Here is a 6000-nt window from a genome sequence, read left to right as displayed (position 1 = left end):
TTATATGTGGTAGTTCCTCCTTATGAGCTCCTCGTAAAATCTTCAGGGCACTTCATGTATTTAATGCTGAAGATGAGCCAGTGTGACATGTTCTTAGCAGCTTACAGTTTAAGACAGGGTAAGACTTTGGATTCCACTGTTTACAAACCAACGCCAGTGTGAACCACCAGTCACGGCTTCATTATTACTTGATAAGCCAGTTCCAGACAGCAGATTTCAGACACCAGCACAGTTCTCAGGATCTTCACATTCTTCTGAAAACCCCAGAGTCTGTCTTGAGAAACAATAACTGTAAAACGTTACCTCACATCAAAAATTACGTAACCGTTCATGGCTTCACAGACAGAATGCAAAATAACATATGATGTGTTGTTATTAGCAAACAGTGCTAACCTGGGACAATGCTAACCATGTTAACTTGAGACATTACAAGTGTGATATATTTAGATTAGATTCATTATGAAACACCAGTAAAGGTAAACTCACACAACATTGACAAAAGTATTGGGACAAGGAGTTGATCTTGCTTCAGGGAAGAAGACTTTCTACTAACTAGTGTTAGTGAGGTCAGGATGTTGGATGATGATCATAACCCCACCTCATCAGCTCCACTATCCATCATTCCAGAGAACACAGATCCTCTACTGCTCCACAGCTACAATGCTGGTGCGCTTTCTACCCCCTATACTAGCCCACGCCTGGCATTAGGCAGCATGGTGCCAATAGGTTCATCAGGTTAATCTACTCCAGAGAGTCCTATTCTATTGGCAGTACTTCTTCTCTACCCTGGACCCTTCAAATACTAGCCCAGCACATTTCTCAGGACCTTCAGGTTCTTCTGAAAACCACTATCTTGAGTCTATCTTGAGAAACAATAACTGTAACAATGTTACCACATCAAAAATGAGGTAACCATCTATGGCTTCACAGACTGCTTTCTGAACAGAAGGACAGAAGGTATGAAAGAAACTCTATATAGGTTAATTGTACTCTTTTCCTTCTGAGCATAGCAAAGAGGTCATTTTACCATAGAAGACCATAGAAAACGATCAACGTGGACGTTTTCACTGTGAGGTCAGGCTGAATGTAATATTTATAGCAGCATAGAACAATTTTATGACCATATATGTGGGAATACATACAAATATTTTACTTTATTTTACATTTTCACCATCTAATGTCAGTATGTACTGGTGGACCACTATGTTTTAGGTCTTAGTTTGGAAAATATGGAACTGGAACAACAAAAGATCTCGAAGAAACGTAGTAAAACCAGTTACCAGTGTAAAAAGACCTTTTTTAGACGTTAAATTTAGCAAATAATTCAAAATTGTGTCAAATCTGCAGAAAAAAACATCAGATTTTATTTGTTTGCTTGTCTATTTTTTACTCAAAGAATTATCTCAACATGGGGGCACAAACTTTTGCATGTAAAATGCAAAGCAGTATCGCAACTGAAAGGGAAATAACCGTCTGACTTAATTATTTCCAGTGTAAAGGTTTGCAGAACTGTATCACGCACCGCATGACGGAGAGCGATAGCAGAGCCGGCAGAGCTGGAGCATTACCTGGCCTCCTCAGACACCTGCTGGTATTTAAATCCTGGCTGCTTTGATTGGTGGAAATGAGGCTTGTCATTTTGAAAGGTCAGGAACCACAAGCACCCCTGAAATGCTTTTACAGCCAGGTTGTCACGTTATACAACTTTCCGAGATTAATGTCAGCTCGTGGAATCAGCTGGTGAGTCAGCTGGTCTTTACCCTCATTATTGAGAAGCTGTGGGAGCTCAGTGCTGATGTAATGTTTGTGCTGTAAATGATGATGTTCTTGTGACTGATCTCATAATACCAGGGCTTCGGTTTTAGGAACTAGAACTAAGACAAGAACCTAATCATCCTAAACATAAGGGTTAAAAACATGCCAGATTTACACAACTGTCCACCAACCCGTGATGTAGTCCGATGTAGTCACCCCCCCCCCACACACACACACACATACGTCTCTCAACCTCCTCAAACCACATCCAGGGTCATCATCAAGGGATTCAGTCCAGGGTGCAGCAAGACTTACTGTGACCTATAAACAAGAGCAAAACATCCACTCACTGGCCACTTTATTAGAAACACTTACCTTGTACACTGGCCACTTTATTAGAAACACCTTCAATGTGCTTATCCACTCACTGGCCACTTTATTAGAAACACCTACCCTGTACACTGGCCACTTTATTAGAAACACTTACCTTGTACACTGGCCACTTTATTAGAAACACCTTCCATGTGCATATCCACTCACTGGCCACTTTATTAGAAACACCTATCTTGTACACTGGCCACTTTATTAGAAACACTTACCTTGTACACTGGCCATTTTATTAGAAACACCTTCAATGTGCATATCCACTCACTGGCCACTTTATTAGAAACCCCTACCTTGTGCATATCTACTCACTGGCCACTTTATTAGAAACCCCTACCTTGTGCATATCTACTCACTGGCCACTTTATTAGAAACCCCTTCATTGTGCATATCCACTCACTGGCCACTTTATTAGAAACCCCTACCTTGTGCATATCCACTCACTGGCCAGTTTATTTGAAACACCTACCTTGTGCTTATCCACTCACTGGCCGCTTTATTAGAAACCACTACCTTGTGCATATCCACTCACTGGCCACTTTATTAGAAACCCCTACCTTGTGCTTATCCACTCACTGGCCACTTTATTAGAAACACCTACCTTGTGCATATCTACTCACTGGCCACTTTATTAGAAACCCCTACCTTGTGCATATCTACTCACTGGCCACTTTATTAGAAACCCCTTCATTGTGCATATCCACTCACTGGCCACTTTATTAGAAACCCCTACCTTGTGCATATCCACTCACTGGCCACTTTATTAGAAACACCTACCTTGTGTCTATCCACTCACTGGCCACTTTATTAGAAACCCCTACCTTGTGCATATCTACTCACTGGCCACTTTATTAGAAACCCCTACCTTGTGCATATCTACTCACTGGCCACTTTATTAGAAACCCCTTCATTGTGCATATCCACTCACTGGCCACTTTATTAGAAACCCCTACCTTGTGCATATCCACTCACTGGCCAGTTTATTTGAAACACCTACCTTGTGCTTATCCACTCACTGGCCACTTTATTAGAAACCCCTACCTTGTGCATATCCACTCACTGGCCAGTTTATTTGAAACACCTACCTTGTGCATATCCACTCACTGGCCACTTTATTAGAAACACTTACCATGTGCATATCCTCTCACTGGCCACTTTATTAGAAACACTTACCTTGTGCCTATCCACTCACTGGCCATTTTATTAGAAACACATATCTTGTGTCTATCCACTCACTGGCCACTTTATTAGAAACCCCTACCTTGTGCATATCCACTCACTGGCCACTTTATTAGAAACCCCTACCTTGTGCATATCCACTCACTGGCCACTTTATTAGAAACCCCTTCATTGTGCATATCCACTCACTGGCCACTTTATTAGAAACCCCTACCTTGTGCATATCCACTCACTGGCCACTTTATTAGAAACCCCTTCATTGTGCATATCCACTCACTGGCCACTTTATTAGAAACCCCTTCATTGTGCTTCCACTGATGAAGGTATAGAGGATGTCTTACACCAAGTGTACACCATCATGGTGGAGAGGTAAGAGGGGGTTTCTAATAAAGTGGCTAATCAGTGGGCTAGTGATTGGTGGTCTAAATATAGCCTCTTTCCTTCCCTTTTTTTTACTTCCTCTGTAACAGCCGGCAGCTCGCTGAACTCATGATGTCATCACATCATGTGGTGATCATTTCCTGCAGTTTCCTCTATCTGAAAAACTAAATAACAGAGACACAATATTTACAGCCACAGCTGATGATGAATAGCCTACAGTTGAGTGTACATATAAATATTGTCTCTGTCCAATGAAAAACATGTATCTCCAAAACAGCAGCTTTACATGAAAAGGAAAAGAAACTTCTGAACTGTGAATGTCAACCTAAAAAGATTTCAGGTCATTTTGGAGCATTTCTATTGGTCCATTCATCCTGAATGAATCACACAGTGGACAGAAGCAGCTACAGAGTTTAAATGATGAGGGAAACTAAAAAGGACAAAAATGGAGATACATGTTTTTCATTGCACAGCAGCAATACCAGTCCATCACTGTGTTCATTAAAACATCTGCAAATATCAACGACTTTCTGTAAAAGAAGATATTTATATTACTTTTTACTGTATTTATGTTTACACATGTATGTATATATATATATATATTTATGTGTGTATGTTTAAGTGTGTGTATGTATGTGTGTGGTCAGTGAGTGAATATGCACATGGTAGGTGTTTCTAATAAAGTGGCCATTGAGTGGATATGCACAAGGTAGGTGTTTCTAATAAAGTGGCCAGTGAGTGGATATGCACAAGGTAGGTGTTTCTAATAAAGTGGCCAGTGAGTGGATAAGCACAAGGTAGGTGTTTATATTAAAGTGGCCAGAGAGTGGATATGCACAAGGTAGGGGTTTCTTATAAAGTGGCCAGTGAGTGGATATGCACGAGGTAGGGGTTTCTAATAAAGTGGCCAGTGAGTGGATAGACACAAGATATGTGTTTCTAATAAAGTGGCCAGTGAGTGGATAGGCACAAGGTAAGTGTTTCTAATAAAGTGGCCAGTGAGAGGATATGCACATGGTAAGTGTTTCTAATAAAGTGGCCAGTGAGTGGATATGCACAAGGTAGGTGTTTCTAATAAAGTGGCCAGTGAGTGGATATGCACAAGGTAGGTGTTTCTAATAAAATGGCCACACACGTGTAGGGTTGAGAGGGTTGGGATTTGTTGGGATGGGGCTACTAGACTGAATAAATCATCTGTAAATAATACTATTATTGCTTTATTTACTTCTATTATTTATATAGTGTATATAGTGGATAGGCAATGAATTTTTTTATTTATTTTTTAAGCTTTATTTGTTCAAACACAAAGTAGGTAAAATGGTAAAAGTAAAATTTTCTAGATAAAATGACTTAAAAGTAAAAAAATAAATGTTTGAGTAGTCATTATTTTCTTCCAACAATCTCATAGTAAGAAATATGAGATTGATAAACATACATATATATATATATATATATATTATATATACCATCTTAAAAAGTCATACATTGAGGCTAAAACCAAAAAGACTATAAAATTACATCTGAAATTAAATAACCACTATATGCACAATATAAATAATAGAAGTAAATAAAGCAATAACAATATTTACAGATAATTCACAGATAATTGCAAGTTGCCCCTTAATTGCCCCTGTGTTTTTGTATCTGAGTGTCTTGCTATCCCTTTTCTACTGTGACACTGAGAATCTCCCCACTGTGGGACTAAGATTATCTTATCTTATCTTTTTTTCTAGTTTTAAGTCATTTTAACTAGTGATGAACGTCCTTAGAATTGATTAAAAATCTCATAGTTTCATAACAATAATAAGCATATTACTTACAAGGTTCTACACTGGTGACAGTAGCTATTACTCCGGTTACGTGATCAGCTCAGAGCTATGCTATTATAAAACATGCTTTATAAATAAGTCTCTCTTCATTAGGAATAATCAGACCTGCTGTTATGAGTCGCTCGTCCATTATACACTCTGGGTCAGTGTTTTTGTTTTTAACCTCGTCTACAAAGACCTGCTTCAGATGTCCAGAAAGGGCCTTCATAAACATCATCAGCTTGTTTTGCATTCCAGACTGTGTGTACGACTCACTTCAGACCAAAAGCAGGAGCACCAGGCCTGATTGTGTTTACAGGCTCGGGATGATTAGAAGCAGATATGATGGAAACTACAGGACTTTAAGTGGGATTTACTTTGAGTTACACTGAAATTATAAACTTAGAATTTATCTCACACTTCAACACCAGTACTCCTGGGTCACAGGGCTCACTGTTTAAAATTTAAATGAAACTGAAATTGCCATTTTGGA

Source organism: Salminus brasiliensis, chromosome 25 (genome assembly GCF_030463535.1).
Source record: "Salminus brasiliensis chromosome 25, fSalBra1.hap2, whole genome shotgun sequence".
NCBI classification, from domain to species: domain Eukaryota; kingdom Metazoa; phylum Chordata; class Actinopteri; order Characiformes; family Bryconidae; genus Salminus; species Salminus brasiliensis.
Note: the sequence above shows the minus strand (reverse complement) of the source record.